This window comes from Equus asinus, chromosome 22, assembly GCF_041296235.1.
Source record: "Equus asinus isolate D_3611 breed Donkey chromosome 22, EquAss-T2T_v2, whole genome shotgun sequence".
Taxonomy (NCBI): domain Eukaryota; kingdom Metazoa; phylum Chordata; class Mammalia; order Perissodactyla; family Equidae; genus Equus; species Equus asinus.
This window is the reverse complement of record NC_091811.1, coordinates 59,118,197-59,135,548: the sequence shown is the minus strand read 5'-3', so window position 1 is coordinate 59,135,548 and position 17,352 is coordinate 59,118,197. Positions and strand designations below refer to the sequence as shown.

General features: G+C 36.5%; 1 protein-coding gene across 21 annotated transcripts in view; it reads left to right on the top strand.

Moving 5' to 3' along the window:
* The window catches only part of R3HDM2 (R3H domain containing 2), a 131,054-nt gene that overhangs the window by 58,351 nt on the left and 55,351 nt on the right, over positions 1–17,352 (top strand). The window contains exon 1 of one of the 21 annotated variants that reach the window (XM_070494923.1): positions 13,506–13,774. The exons of the other annotated variants lie outside the window; for them this stretch is intronic. The gene's annotated coding sequence lies outside the window, so the exon portion shown is untranslated. Of the gene's footprint in view, positions 1–13,505; positions 13,775–17,352 lie in introns of those variants that run through there. 21 annotated transcript variants of the gene reach the window in all.

Genomic DNA, 17,352 nt, shown 5'->3' with positions numbered 1-17,352 from the left:
AACATAGATGCAGAAATCCTTAACAAAATTTTAGTAAACTGAAGCCAACAATATCTAAAAAGGACAATACATCATGACTCAGTAGGGTTTATCCCAGCAATTCAACGTTGGTTTAGCATTTAAAATTCAGACAATGCAATTGACTATATTAACAGACTAAAAAAGAAAATAACATAAACTTATCTCAAAAGCGAAAAGCAGGGCCGGCCCTGTGGCCCAGTGGTTAAGTTTGGCGTGCTCTGCTTCGGTGGCCCAGGTTCAGTTACTGGGCACAAACGTACACCACTCATCAGCGGCCATGTGGCAGTGACCCAATACAAAATAGAGGAATATTGGCACAGCTGTTAGCTCAGGGCCAATCTTCCTCAAGCAAAAAGAAGAAGATTGGCAACAGATGTTAGCTCAGGGCACATCTTCTTCAGCCAGAAAAGAAAAAGAGAAAAGAGCATTTGAGAAAATTCAACTTCCATTCTTGTTGAAAACTCTCAACAAATTAGAAGGGAATTTCCTCAATCTGATAGAGGGCATCTTTGAAAAATCCCCAGTTAATACTAAATGATGAAATACTAAATTCTTTGCCCCTAAGAACAAGAATAAGGCATGGATGTTCACTTCCACCACTTCTTTTCAACATGGTACTAATGATTCTTGCCAGTGCAATGAGCTAACAGAGGAGGGATGGGGGCAATAAAAGACATAAGCTTGAAAAGGAAAAAGTAAAACTTTTTCTGCTGCAGAGGACAGCATCGTGTATATAGGAAATCACAAGGAATCTACATTAATTACATTAATTACATTAATTAATCACAAGGAATCTAAATTAAATTTAGGAAGGTTGCAGGATACAAAGTCAGTATATAAAAATCAATTGTGTCTTTATATACTAGGAAGAGCAATCTGAAATTGAAATTGATGAAACATACTATTTACAAATAGTGTAAAAATACGAAATTCTTAGGGCTAAATTTGACAAGACACATTGCAAAAGCTGTATACTTAGAGCTATGAAACATTGCTTGTGGGTCAGAAGATTCAATAGTTAAGATTTCCGTTCTTCCCAGGTTGATCTACATATTCAACAAAATCCCAGTCAATTGATACACTGCCTCTAAAGTTTATGTGGAAACACAAAGGGTCTAGAATACACAAAACAAATTTGAAAACAAAAATCAAAGTTGGAAGGCTTAAACTACCTGATTTCCAGACTTATTGTAAAGGTTTGGTAATTAAGATGGTGTGGTATTGGTGTGCAAGTAAGCATATAGATCAATGGAAGAAAATAGAAGTCCAGAAATAGATCCATGTGTGTATGGATCTAAAGATGGGGTTCTCCTACCTGATATGCATTTAAAAAGCCAATTATTACAGCATCAGCTTTTGGGAAGAGAAAACTTTATTGCGAGATCCATTTGCAAGGAGACAGGAGGCATATGTTCTTAGATCTGTCTCCCCAATCCAAGGCTTGGGGCAAAATTTATGGGATAAAGGGCAGGACGATCTGAAGTGTATCGATGATTGGAGGTAAGGAGAGGTGAAGTAATTGATGGTCTGTGTAAGTGTAGTCAAGCTTCATGGCTCTTCATAAGATGCATGTTCACAAAATGGTGGAGTTAACATGATCTGAGGGTGGAGTTTTCACCCTTTTGAGATCGAAAGGGTCATTTATCAGGCATTGGCACAGGCCTAGTTGATGGGTTGATGGTCTGAACCGACCTGAACTGGACACAGGGAAGACTCTCAAATCCTGAAGAACAACTCTTAATTACTCTATTGATAAGATGAACTGGTCCTAATAGGCCTGTGCTTATGTGGTCAATTGAGTTTTCACAGTTACTAAGGTGTTTCAGTGGAGAAAGGATAACTTTTTATAAGTGATCCTTAAATAATTGGATAGCCATTTTGAAGGAGAAAAATCTTTTTCCTTCTACTCTTCTGGATTCTCAGCTGGGTCTCTGTGACAAAAGGTAGATTAACAAGGGAAAAACAAGTTTGTTAACATATATATCTCATGCATACACGGGAGAAACTCATGGATGAGTAACCTAAAGGTTTGGTTAGAACTTAGGTTTATATAGTTAGCATCTAAAGACAGGCACAATAAATTTTGATAGAAGTGACAAGACAACAGAAAAGGACCTTGAGTCTGTAGGGGTGGCAAATTGTGGGAAGGCAAGTATATGGGAAACTAAGGGTAGATAAAGGCTAGTTAGTAAAATTTGTTATGTAGAGTCCTCTGGTGCCATCTCCAGGCTGGTAAGGGTTGTCTCCCATGATTAACTTTTGTCCTTCCTGGTAGAAGAGAAGGGAGGAGGACACCTTTGTAAATTTATGTCCTGCTTTTAGGCAAATAGAGGGAGGGCAGAGAGCTTTTCTTGTATCTTTTTCTCAGTTTCCTTCTGCTCAAAATAATCCTTATGCCAAAGTGGCATATTTTGGGGTGGCAAATTCTGCTACCCTTCACCACATTAAAAAAAACAACAATCAAAAAACCTCCAACCTTACTTCACACCATCAGAAAATTAACTCAAAATGGATCATAGACTTATATGTCAGGGTTAAAACTATTAAATTCTTGAAGAAAACATCTGAGAAAATCATTGTGATCATAGATTAGGCAAAGATTTCCCAAGTTGGACACAGAAAGCATAAAGTATAAAGAAAAAAGTTGATGTTTGATTTCATAAAAATAAAATTTCTTTTTTTGAAGACATGATAGAGAAAATGAAAAGACAGGCCACAGACTAGCAGATAAGTTTAAGAAAACATTTGTATGTAGAATATATGAACTCTCATAATTCAGCAATAAGAAGACAACCCAGTTTAAAAATGGGCAAGAGATGTGAACAGACACTGTGCCAAAGAAAATATGGGGTTGGCAAATAAGCACATGGAAAGATGTTCAGCGTTAGTCTTTAGGGAAATGCAAATTAAGGATACCACTACACATCTATTAGCGTGGCCCATCTTAAAAAGTGTAACTGTATCAAATGTTGGTGAGGATGTGGAGCAACTGGAACTCTTAATATGTTACTGATAGGAGTGTAAGATGGTACACCCACTTTGAAACAGTTTGACTTTTTTTTTTCTAATTAAACATACATTTATCATAATAACACAGCCATTCCACCTCTGAAATGAATCCATATGTCCACATCAAGACATGAATGTTTATACCAGCTCCATTTGTAATAGTTAAAAATTGGAAACAACCCAGATATTACTCAACAAGCAAACTGTAGAATATAGGGTACTGTTCAGCAAAAAAATGAACAATCTGTTGACATACCAGTGCATGGTATTATAAAACTTGTGAATTTTTAAATTTTTTTGACAATCTGTTGTGTGTAACATGATAGTTCCTTGTCTTAATTTTCATTTTCCTGATTACTAGTAGAGGATGAGCTTTTCTTTTATTATAGGGCTTTTGGGTTTCTACTTTTGAGTCTTTGCCAACTTTTCTGGTGAGTTGTCTTTTTCTTTCTTGGTTTATAATTTCTGTGTGTATACTGAGTAGCAACTATTTGTCATATATGTATGTTTCAAAAAATATATATATTTTTCCAGTCCATAGCTTTTAACTGTTCATGATTTTTTAAATTGTATGGAAGTTTGAAATTTTAAAGTCATCAAGCATTACAATCTTTGTTTTTCCGGTTTATGCTTATTCTTATTTAAGAAATCCTTCCTTATGCTGAGGTTATAAAGATTCTTGTATATTTGTTTCTAAAAAGTTTTAAGCATTTACTTTTTATATGTAGGTTTTTAATCCACCTGGAATTTATATTTGTGTGTGGTGTGAATGGGGCTCTGATTTTTTTTTTCTATATGGATAACAATTTGTTACTGAATATTAATTATGCCTCCTCTAATATAATCAAGTTTTTGAATGTGTGGGTCTGTTCTAGAATCTCTATTCTTTTCCATTGGTCTGCTCAATTTTCATGTCTTAATTACTATATTAGAAGCCTACACCTACTAGGGCAGATCACTCCAGCCTGTCTTGATCTTACTTAAACTCCATTGACATTTTTGTTGGAATTGCATTGAGTTTATAGATTAGCATGGAGAGAACTGTCTTCTTTGCAATATCGAATCTTTCCATCCCGAGGTATAGTCTATCACTCCATTTGCTTGTGTTTTTGTATCTTTCAGTAACGTTTTAGAACTTTTTTTTTTTTAAAGATTTTATTTTTTCCTTTTTCTCCCCAAAGCCCCCCGGTACATAGTTGTGTATTCTTCGTTGTGGGTTCCTCTAGTTGTGGCATGTGGGACGCCGCCTCAGCGTGGTCCGACGAGCAGTGCCATGTCCGCGCCCAGGATCCGAACCGACGAAACACTGGGCCGCCTGCAGCGGAGCGCGCGAACTTAACCACTCGGCCACGGGGCCAGCCCCACGTTTTAGAACTTTTTTCATTAAAGATCTTCTTTTTCTTTTGTTACGTTTATCCCTAGGTAGTATTGGTTGTTATTGTGTGTGGATTCCCTTTTTCTATTGTTGTTAGAATATAGAAACATTGTTAATTTTAGTGCATTGATCTTCCTTTCAGCTGAGTTCTTTTTAGTGCTAAATGGTTAGTCCTTAGATTTTCTTGGATTCTCTACAGTCGCATTGCTAAATTTAGGAAAATTTGGTCTTTCTAATTCTTATACCTCTTATTTCCTTTCTGTGTCTTACTGCTTTTATCTAAGCCCTCCTATTCAATATTGAATAGAGACAATGATGGTGAGCTTCCTTGTATCATTCCTGATTCTAATAGATGTTCTTTCCTGTTAAACTCAGTAATAATAATACTAGTTGCAACTTATTAAGTTGCATGCTTTGTGCCAGGAACTGTGCCAGTGATCTGTTTCTGATTTTTGTAGTATCTTTCGAGGCAACTACAGTTACCCCACTTTATAGATGAGGTTCAAAGAGGTAGTAGAGTAGTTTGCCCGTTACATGGTTAGTGAGTACACAGCCTGTGAATTGGTCACTGTTAGTCCTTGTGCTTTACCTCGAGGAAAATCTCTCAGTGAGAAGTAGGAAGTCTTCCTGAAATGAAATACTGACATTTGCTTTCTCTGTGAATTCTCTGTATGCCTTGTGCTATAGAAAGAGCACATAACTCCCTCAATACTCACCATCTGCAGACATTACTTATTGCTTCCTTTTGTCCTGTTGATATGAATGAACACTATTATTTTTTAGTCTTAATTATGACTTATTTCAGAGTATTTCTTGTTCATTACATAAGCAAATTTTACCTGTCAGAATACCAGCAGCTTCCTTTTCTACGTATTTTTTTCATTCTTTAGACATTTGATGTAGTTTTATTTGCCATCCAGATGTGGGAAAAGTCTTGGAAATTTATCTAGAGCCTCACTCTTCCAACTCATGTAAACTTTCTTTTCTTTTCAAAATTTTTTCTTGTGGAGGATTAAAACATAAATACAATAGAGAATAGTCTAATGAACGAACATAAATTCATTACCCAGTTTCAACACAATCCTCACACACACGTTTTTTTGTGTGTATGAGGAAGATTAGCCCTGAGCTAGTATCTGTGCTAGTCTTCCTCTACTTTGTATGTCGGATGCCTCCACCGCATGGCTGATGAGTGGAGTAGGTCCACACCTGGGATCCAAACCTGCGAGCTCCAGGCCACCAAAGCAGAACACAGGGAACTTGAACCACTTGGCCACAGGGCCGGCCGCACACACTTTTTTTTGCTGTTGAAGTTGGAATATTTTAAAGTAAACCCACACACATGTCATTTCACCTATAAGTAAGTCAGGATGCATCCATAACTAATAAGGACTTTTTAAAAATAACCGCCATGCCATTTCATATTTCACAAAATTAACGATAATAGTTAATGTCGTCCAATACCCATTTCATGTTCAGTGTTCCCCAATTGTCTGCAAGGTATCTTTTTTAATAATTATGTGAATATGGATCCAAACAAAGTCCATTTGTTTAAATTCTTTTTAGTTGAACAAATTGTGGAGACCAGAGGATTCCTTGGTGTTTATTTGGGGATGCTGTTGTTGAATTTTGTTGTGATGCAATGCAGAAGAACTAGAGGACTTTTACTGGAATTATGATACTGCCCATTTTAAAACTTATTGACTTCCCTTGCTCATAATTAATGAGGATCTGAACACATCCCACTTCTTTGACCTAGCTAAAATTCTTAGTTAACCCCAAGTTCAATTTTGAAGATTTTGTTTTTGTTGTAAAGCTTACATTTAAGCTTTCATATACTAAGCTTAGAGGGACCTAAAAATTCCCAATTGCCTATTTTCCTCATCATTGTCTTCTGTTAACTCACATAGTTCAGTACAAGAATGACTGTTTTAAAATATCTGATTACAGAATCAATCCATGATTATTAAAGACATTTTAGAAAATGCGTGAGTAAAACTATATAAAGAAGAAAGCAAACATCACCTGTAACCTCATTACTCAGAGACAGATACTTGTTATTTTTGTTATATATTTTCTCTATTCCGTTGATCTTGTGTTCTTCCCTTCACCAACTTTACGCTGTCTTGATTACTGTAAAGTTATAGTAAGTCTTAAAATGGGTACAATGATTCCTACAACTTTATTCTTCAAAATTGTTTTGGCTACTTTGCTTCTTTGCCTTTCCATATAAACATTGGAATTAATTTGTGTGTATCTACAAAAAATCGTGTTGGGGGCCAGCCCTGTGGCTGAGTGGTTAAGTTTGCGTACTCTGCTGCGGCAGCCCAGGGTTTCGGTGGTTCGAATCCTTGGCGCGGACATGGTACCCCTCATCAGGCCATGCTGAGGCAGCATCCCACATACCACAACTAGAAGGACCCACAACTGAGAATATACAGCTATGTACTCGGGGGCTTTGGGGAGAAAAAGGAAAAAAATAAAATCTTCAAAAAAATCCTGTTGGGATTTTGAATGGAATTATACTAAATCTATAGATCAATTTGGGGAGAATTGACATCTCTACTATGTTGATTGAGTATTCCGGTCCATAAGAACAGTATGTCTCCCCATTTATTTAGGTCTTTGTTTCTTTCTTCACTATTTTGTAGTTTTCAATATACAGACCTTGTACATATTTAGTTGTGTATATACCTAAGTATTTAATTTTGAGGCAACAATCATAAATTGTGTTGTATTTTTAAGTTTTGGTTTTCAATTATTCATTGTTAGTAAATGGAAATTTGATTTGACAGTGTTGACTTCATTTCCTACAATCTTGCTAAAACATATTTACTAGTTCTAAGGGTTTTTTTGTGGATTCCTTGGTATTTTATATGTACACAGTTATGTTGTTTGTGAAGATAAACAGTTTTTATTTCTTCCTTGCCAGTCCATATACCTTTTATTTCTTTTTCTTGGCTTCTTGTACTGGCTAGGACTTTCAGAATGATGTTGAATAGTAGTGGTGACAGTGGACAACCTTGCCTTATTTCTGATCTTACAGGAAAGGTGTCAATCTGTAGGTTTGTTATAGTTGCCCTTTATCAGACTGAAATTTCCTTCTTTCCTAGCTTGTTGAGAGTTTTTATTATGAGTGAGTGTTGAATTTTGTCAAACGCTTTTTCTGCATCAGTTGAAATGATCATTTTCTTTTCTTCTTTAGACTCAATATGGTGGATTGCATTAATTGCTTTTCAAAAATTGAACCAGCTTTGCATTCTCAGGACAAACCCCACTTGGTTGTAGTGCATTATCCTTTTTATATATCACTGGATTTGATTTGCTAATATTTTCTTGGGACATTTAGCATCTTTGTTCATGAGGATATTGGTCTGTAGTTTTCTTGTAATATCTTTGCCTGGTTTGGGTATCAGGGTAATGTTGGCCTCATAAAATGAGTTGGTAAGTGTTTCCTTCTCTTCTGTTTTCTGAATAGATTATATAGAATTGGTACTATTTCTTCTGTGAGTGTGTGCTAAGACTTACCAGAAAAAATATCTAGGCCTGTAGATTTCTTTAATAGTTATAGAATTATTCAAGTTGTCTAATTCATCTTGGGTGACTTGACAATTTGTGGTTTTCAAGTGGTCTATTTCAACTAACAGTTAAATTTTTGTGTTTAGAATTGTGTGTAGTACTCCCTTATTACCTTTTTAATGTATGCAGGATCTGTAGTGATCTTTTTTTCATTCCTGTTATTATTATGTGTGTTTTTTCTCTTTTCTTCTTTGTCAGTCTTGCTAGAGGTTTGTCAATTTTATTGATCTTTTCAAAGAATCGGCTTTTGGTTTCATTGATTTTTTCACCTTATTTTCAGCTTAATAACTTCTACTTTTTATTATTTTCATTCTTATTAGAAAGTTAGATTATTGATATGAGACCTTTCTACTTGTATTAGTCAGCTCAGGCTGCCGTAGACTGAGTGGCTTAAACAACAGAAGATTATTTCTCACAGTTCTGGAGACTGGGAAGTCCAAGATCAAAGTGCCAGCAAGGTAGGTTTCACTTCAAGGCCCCTCCTCTTGGCTTGCAGGCAGCCACCCTCACATGTCCTCTTGTGCGTGCTAGGGGAGAGAAAGAGCAAGCTCGCTAGTGTCTCTTCTTATAAGGGCATTGATCCTATCGGATCCCTCATCCGTGTGACTTCCTTCAGCCTTAATTCCTTCCTTGGAGGCCTCACTCCAAATACAGCTACACTGTTAGAGTTAGGGCTTCAGCATATGAATTTTGGAGGCACACAAATATTTAGTACGTGACACTACTTTTCTAACATAAACATTTAGTGCTACATATATATTTCCCTCTAGGTACTTCTTTAGTATGCATCCCACAAATTTTTGTATATTTACGTTTTTGTTGAAAATATTTTCTGATTTCGCTTGAGACTACCTCTTTGACCCATGGATTATTTAGAAGTGTGTTGTTTAATTTCCAAGTATTTGGAGATATTCCTGTTACATTTTTATTATTGATTCCTAGTTTAATTCCATTATGATCAGAGAACATACTTTGTATGATTTCAATTCTTTTAAATTTGTTAAGGTCGTTTTATGTCTCAGAATATATGGTCTATCTTGGTGAATGTTCTATGAGAACTTGAAAAGAATGTGTATTGTGTTTTTAGTTGGAGTGGTCTGTAAATGTCAATTCGATCTTGTTGTTTGATGATATTATTCAGTTCTTCTATATCCTTACTAATTTTTGGTCTAATGATTCTATTCCTGAAAGAGGGGTGTTGAAATATTCAACTGTAATTGTACTTTTTCCTTTGAGTTCTCAGTTTTTGCTTTGTGTGTTTTGAAGGTCCATTAGGTGCATAGACATTTAGAATTGCTGCCTTCTTGGTGAATTGTCTCTTTTATCATTACATAATGTTTCTCTTTATCCCTGGTCATTTCTTTGCTCTGAAATCTACTTTGTCTAAAATTAATATAGCCATTCCAGCTATTTTTGGTTAGTGTTTCTATAGTGTATCTTTTTAAAAATTTAAATTAATAGACTTTATTTTTTAGAACAATTTTAGGTTTACAGAAGAATTGAGCAGAGGGTATAGAGAGTTTCCATATACCACCCTCCCCAGTGTACACACAGTTTCTCCTATTATTTACATTTTGCAATAGTATGGTACATGTGTTACATGTGATGAACCAATGTTGATACATTGTTATTAACTAAAGTTCATAATTTAGGTTAGGTTTCACCCTTTGTGTTGTACAGTTCTGTGGGTTTTGACAAATGTATAAATGTCATGTATCCATTAAGGTACTATACAGAATAGTTTATTCCATTTGCTCTATATCATTACATTTGAAGTGAGTTTCTAGTTATTTGAACAATCTCTCTGTCTTTTAGTTGGCATTTTCAGGCCATTGACATTTAATGTATTTATTGATTTGTTTAGATTTAGGTCTACCAACTTATTTTTTTCTTTGTTTTCCCTGTTTAATCTTCTAATGATTCTCTTTTCCTGCCTTTTGTGTTATTTGAACATTTTGTAGTATTCTATTTTAAGCATTTAAATTATCTATTAGGTTTTGACTATATCTTATTGTTTAGTTTTTTATTGGTTACTCTAGGGATCTCTTTCTATTTCTCTTTCTTTCTCTCTATCTCTCAGTACACACACACACACCCCTAGCTTTTAATAGTCTACTTAGAATTAATATTTTGCTACTTCAGGTAGAATGTCGAAACCTTACCACCATGTAGGTTCCTTTTGTGTCCCCCCTTAATGTTGTAGTGGTCTTATCTATTACATTTAGCTACATACATTGAAGACTCCATGAGTTAATCTTAAAATTTTTGCTTTCAAACATCAACCGTATTTTAAAGAACTCAATAGGAGAAGGATAGTCTGTTATATATAACCAGATATTTAGCATTTATGTTTTTCCTTCATTCCTGGTGTTCCAAGTTTTCTTGTATTATTTCCCATCTTATTTGAAGAACTTTCTTTGGCCATTCCTTCCGAACAGGTCTGCTGGCAATGAGTTATCTTAGTTTTCATTCAACTGAGAATGTCTTTGTCATCTTTATTCCTGAAGGATGTTTTCTCTGGATATAGAATTCTGTGCTTATACTTCTTTCCTTTCAGCACTTTAAAAATGTTGTTTTACTTCCTTCTAGTCTTCAGTAGTTTCTGAGGAGAAATATGAAGTCATTCAAATCATTGTTCCCTTAATAAGCAACTGCATCATTTTTGTCTGGTTGCTTTCAAGATTTTTTCACTGTCTTTAGTTTTTAGCTATTAGATTATGATGAATCCAGGAGTCGATTTTGTTGTGTTTATTCTGTTTGGGGATTACCGAGCTCCTTGACTCTATACATTTGTGTCTTTTGTCAAGTTTGTGAAATTTTCAGCCATTATTTCTTCATACACTTCGCCACACTCTTTCTCCTCTCCTTCTGGGACACTGATGGCCCAAATATTAGACTTTTTGATATTGTCCTACCTGCCCTTGATGATCTGTTTTTTTTTTGCCCAATCTTTTTTCTCCTCATTGTTCAGTTTTGATATGATTCAGGGGCCGGCCCAGTGGCACAGCGGTTAAGTGCGCACGTTCCGCTTCGGCGGCCTGGGGTTTGCTGGTTCAGATCCCAGGTGCGGACATGGCGCCACTTGGCAAGCCGTGCTGTGGTAGGCATTGCACATATAAAGTAGAGGAAGATAGGCACGGATGTTAGCTCAGGGCCAGTCTTCCTCAGCAAAAAGAGGAGGATTGGCGGCAGATGTTAGCTCAGGGGTAATCTTCCTCAAAAAAAAGTGATATAATTCATATTTGATATTTCTATTGAAATTTGATGTCTTCAAATTTATCTGACTTCAATTTGAATTTTATCTGTCTTTAAATTCACTGATTCTTTTGTCATTTCTGCTGTTGAACCCATCAAATGAGGGCTTATATTTTGGCTGTTATATTTTTCAGTTTGAAAATTTTCCATTTGGTTCCTCTTTATATCCTCTGTTTCTTTCCTGAGACATTCTGTCTTTCCATTCGTTTCAGTAGTATTTTCCCTAAATTGTTGGAGCATTTTTATAATAACTGTTTTAGTAGCTGTCAGATAATTCCTACATCTGTATCATCTCCATGTTGTATCTTTTCATCTTTTTTCCCCATGCAAATTGAGATCATCTTGGTTCTTTGTATGCTAAATAATTTTGGATTGTATCCTGGAAAATTTGAATATTACAAGGGTCTAGGTCTTGTTTAAATGCCATGGTGAATGTTGACTTTTATTTTAGGAGACATTTGACTTGGTTGGATTCCGCTTGCAAATTCTGTCCAGTCTTCAGTGGATGGTGATTCCAAAGTCATTTCAGTTTTCTAAGCTTTTGCAGTGCCATTTGGACCTGCTTTGCATGTGCACTACCCATTAATTCCTCCGGGACTTGGCTGGTGGCTGTTCTCATAGTTCAGAATGACCTTACTGTTAGGAAATACATGCTGAATTATTTTAGAAGTGAACATGAGAACATCTCAAATAATTCTGAAAAAAACACATATACATATGCATACATGCACATATATGTACTAAATCTGTGTAAGAATCCAGATGACTATTATACCTATTTTTGCAAATTTTTTATATGTTAGAAATTTCTCAAACAAAAATTTAGAAACTAAAAAGAAATATAGGTCTAAAACATGCCATTCCTTCTGCTTAAAAGCTCCCGGGGCCAGCCCAGTGGCGCAGCAGTTAAGTTCACATGTTCCACTTTGGCGGCCCGGGGTTCGCTGGTTTGGATCCTGGGTGCAGACATGGCACTGCTTGGCACGCCATGCTGTGGTGGGTGTCCCACAGATAAAGTAGAGGAAGATAGACACGGATGTTAGCTCAGGGCCAGTCTTCCTCAGCAAAAAGAGAAGGATTGGCAGCAGTTACCTCAGGGCTAATCTTCCTCAAAAAAAAAGGCTCCCAATCGCCTCTCATTTCCCTAAGTGTAAAAGCCAGTTTCCGTTCACTGGTCTGTTTGGCCCGTCAGGATCAGCCTTCTAAGCCCCCAATGGTTTCTCATCTGCTTCAGAGTAAAAGCCAGAATCCTTTCTTTTCTTCTTCTGTATGACTCTTAATGAATCTATCTCATATCCCTAGAGCTTATCTTATAGTGTCTGGCCCATAGTAAGAACACAAACACACAATAAATATGTATTTGACTGAATACTAATTGTATCTTTGCGACAGGTTTTATTGTTTTTCTTGGGATACCTGGACCCTACCCATATGTTAGTTTGTGTTATTGCAGACACCACCTATAATGTCCATTACTTGCTGTAGCAATAGAGATTATTACTACCTTTCCTTAGGCTCTTAAAAATTAAGACCTAAAGGTCATTTTGGAGTCTTCTGTCCCAGAGTCATGCATACTTTCAGGAACTATTACTCTTCTTTCCTGGTGTCCTTTGTAGCACTCTCTTTATTTTAATCTATTTATCCTCATCCCTATCCGTACACTCTATTCTCACCCTTTTTCATCAGTTCTATCAGTAAGGTGCCTTCACGGTTTCCTCATTCCCCCATTTTATAGCTAAAGTCTTCTCCCCATCCTTTTAGGGGCAGATATGGGAGGAGGAACAGATAGCTACTAGTATCCTGTGTTGCCTACTTTCTTCCCCAAAATGAAAAATTATTTCACTAAATATAGCTTGCAGGAAAGAAAATTCTCTGCAACTAGGTTTGGTCTTAGTTTCTAAAGTTAGCCCAGGAGCTTTTAGGCAAAGACCATTTCTCTGGCCTCAATTATTTTGCAGGTGAGAAAAGGCAAAGTAAATTGACAAGTGAGCTTTTAATTCAATACATACTCCCAACTCATTATTCTTCTCTAATAAGACTCTATTTTAGCATCTCAACGTATGCAGCAGGAAAGAGCTGCTGCTGTGTCTTTAAAAACTATCCTCAGAGCAGTGTGGAGGCAGGCATGTCTCTGAAGTGCTTGAATGAGAGCGAGAAGAAGAGGTGGGAGGGAGTGCTCTTGCAGCCTCTGTGTATGTATGTGTGTGAGTGTGTGTGTGTGTGTGTGTGTGGTGTGCGCTCGCGCGCACCGAGTGTGACTGTTGGCAGAGCTCTAGGTGACATCCCTCTGAACAGCTGGGCCATGGTCTGCTTCAGAGCTGCTTGTCAGAGCAATTAGCTTGCTGGAGACGCAGCAGCAAGGATCAGTAGCATTTCATTCAAGGGTGAAGGGGGCGGGAGGGGACTGTGGGCGAGGGAAGAGGCACAGGTTTCCCAGAAGGAATTTCTTCCGGCAAAATTCCGGCAACAGTCTTACAATGAGGTCTCCATTAATAATGTGAGCTTCCTGTTGGTTTAGGTGCAGATCCATCTGGGGTGAGTGCTGGATAATTTTCTTTCTTTATATGAAAGTCCTTGAACTCCACAGACTGGGTAGGGAAGAAGCTAGAAAGACAGATGTCTCTTGTATCTTAGCCAATTTAATTGTATAGTACACACTTGGGAAATTAGAGAATTTTCAAGTCTTAAGTTTTGTGAGGGTTTTGTGGGCATTTTTGTTTGCTTTCTTTTATATTTAAAGTATTTTAAAAATTAGATTTGCCAGAACTTTTACTCTATTCAGATTTTACCTCTTCCATGGCTATTCCAAGTGATGCTTCATTCAGATTTAGCTTAGGAGAATAGTGGTAATTTCTGTTCTCTTTGGTGATGCTGTTGACGCACATTGCAGGAAGCAGGGAATCCCCTATAAATATCCTTCACTGTGTCATTCCATAGCTATCCACACCCGGCTGGTGAATATGTCTCTCTGTCCTATGTCTTTATGTAACTGTCCCCTAGTCTTTATATGTGATAAGAAGAAATATGTCGCCTTTGCTGTGTCTAGGAAGCTTTTTTGATTATGAACATCGGAGGAATTTGTTCAGCCTTTTTACTGAAAAATGCCTTTTGGCTTGTTGAGGTTGTTGTAAGAATTTCCTGTGGGTTTACTGCTTCTTATTTTGAATTACTTGTTTGTTTCTTATAATTGGCTTGTTTTTGTTTGCTGGCCTTGGTTTCTAAAGAGTGCAGAGATGGGATTCCCTCTACCTCCAGTGACGTAGTGATTTTGTTTGCAGTCATTTTCTTCTGAGAGGGAGGGGACAGAGAGAAGGAAGAAGAAAAATCCATCGGAAGTGGTGCGTTCTCCCATCTATGCCTTGATGGTAACTGGGTACCATTGAACAGAGCTGAAGCCAAAGTGGGACGCGGTTAATGATAGAGATGCTATTTTGTTTCTTTCTTTTTAGACTAGGCTGGGGCCAAAGTCGGGATTGCTGAAGCAGAGTGCCTAAATTAACCCTATATATCTTGCTGCTAATGAATTTTACCTAATTGCTTTTTCTAAGTATGGAAAGAAAAGGGGCTCATAAGCAGGTTTTTGGAACCTAGCATCCATGAGTAATTCTAGGTTGAATTTTGGAATTTGGAATTTTTCTACTTTATTTGCACTGGTCCTGAGCAGGCTATTTGTATGCTGTTTCTCAAACCTCAAAAATAGATAGTTATATAAAATTCCTTGCCACTGTAGTTAGACTAAAACTCTCGTTTTAAAGGTATGGAGCTAAAGCAAAGCTTTAGGAAGAAATTGTTAAATATACTATTTAGGTGTGAACCTAACTTATCTTTTTTTGGATCAAGTGTTTGGGCTTCCAGTTCCTTTCTATGCAACTCCATTTTAATACCACTGATCTCTGGAGGGCTGCCTGCAGAGGTCAGTGTGAAAATTCAGTAGACTAGAGGCTAGAAAAATTTAAGGTTTGCCTGTCTGTGGATGTATTTGGATAACATATGTGGGAAAGTGCCTTTAAGAACTTGCTGGTTTATTTTCTTTCCTGATATTTTTTCTGTTCTGTGCTTTCATTTATTCTGAATTCTGTGCGTGAAGTACAAAGAGTAATGTCTGTTTTTCAGCTCACATTATGTAGTCCTATTTTTATGGTAGTGCAATTATATTAATATTTATTACAACCACAAATATTTCTAATGAACAAAATTCTAATTTTATTTGGAGAGAAGTGGAAGGAAGAAAAAAGAAGATAATCCTAGGGTAAAGGCAGAGCATTCCAAAAGAATAACCTATTTCTAAGCTTGCCAGAGACTTGAGCTATAAGGGTTAAGAGAAATTCCACAGCATCCTTCCATCTCAATATTGCGGCAAATATGTGGATAATTTCTCGCTAGCTTTTCAGGAAACCCCTGTGGTGGACAACCCTCATTAATCGTTGCTGGGAGACTGCTCTGACGTCACTGGGAGCAGTTCCCCGTCTGCACCGAGGACAGGAATAGCCTTTGAGGAGGAAGAAAACTGCTGTGAAATTAAAAGATGACAGTTTTGTTAACTTGGTTTTCCTTCCTTTTAGGAGTGGGTGAGATAGACCCAAAGTCTTTCTTAAATGTTTCAGTCATTAGCAATGGAAAAATTACTAAGAGGTCTTTTTATTTTAAGTGAAATGCCTTCTTTTTTAATCTTTGTTTTCTAACCATTAAGGTTTTGGAAAAGGTCAAGGAAAGAAAGGTGTTGGAGAAGGAAGATTTCAGTTTCTTTTTATCCTCCCTTTTTTTCACTGTTTTTTTTTTAAGGAGGAGGAAAAGATCAAGAACTGCTTTTGCAAAAGGTTTAGCATCACCCTTTTTGGGATAATTAAAAATGTGATATATGTTGGAAGAACTTTCTGGCAAAATTGATAGGGACTATTTCTGTGCCTAAAAGTTACTATACAACTTCTCTCTGATGTTCTCCTATCCTGGCCCACCATCACCCACTGTTTTATAGTCTCCTAGGGGCTTTTTGAGAAAAGCATAGTGGCTAAATGCTTGGACTCTGGATTTAGGGTACCTGAGTTCAAATCCCAGCTATGTCAACTGTTGGCTCTGTGACCTTGGACAAATTACTTAACCTCTCCATTTCTTTATATGTCAAATCACAAATACTAAAATATCCAACATCTCCATGCTTATTTGCCTTCTTTAATTTCATATTAAAGACTTAGAGTGTTATTCTTTTGTGGTTTTTGAGGCTTTGCTTTTTGGATTGTTCTCTAAATTACCAAGGTACACTAACAAGAGGTAGTAAGGTGTGTAACATTAATAGCAAAGAGAATATCTCCCTGTGTAACTTTTTATCCTTTCCCCCGTATTAATTTTCTTAGGTCAGTGAGTCTGAAGGAGTACAGGGTCAGTCATATCTTCTCTAGTGAAATATATGGGGAAGGAGAATTAATATTATTAAAATGGGGCATGAGTTGAAGAAAAAGAAAAGTGAGAAGCACTGCCGGGGTGAAGGTCCTTAAAGTCCAGGCAGTGCCATGGGCTATGCTAAGTGGACAGTATCTGTTGCTGGGGGAACAGTTGAGAAACACTATAATTAGATAGTGTGACTGTCCTTGTCTATTAACTGGACTGAACTAAGGGGGAAATTTTTTATCTCCAAAACTCTTGAATGTGTTTATCCTAGGGAGTTGATGAGAAATGTGGATAAAGATTTTGGTACAAAGATATTCATCACAGCATTATTTTATTATAAAAATTAACAGCTTCCTAAATATCTAATAATAGGAATGGTTAAATAAATTATGGTACATGTATATAGTAGAATATTAGATAGCTGTTACAGTGACTTTGTTAAAAGTAATTGATAATGGGGAAAATGGTCACAATTTTAGTAATAGAAAAAAGCATGGTGTAAAAAATATCCTATATAATGTAAATTACATAAAAATTGTTGGATATGGAAACATATCCAAGATGGATACAAACAAATTCCATACAAATATGGAAACAAAGTTTAGAAAACTGTATCTTGAAACATTGCTGTTATTATTAGCACTTATCTCTGAGTTATAGAATATGGGTGATTTTTTCCTTCTTGTGTGTGTTTTCTGTAAGTATACAGAACTCTGTAGTACTTTTAT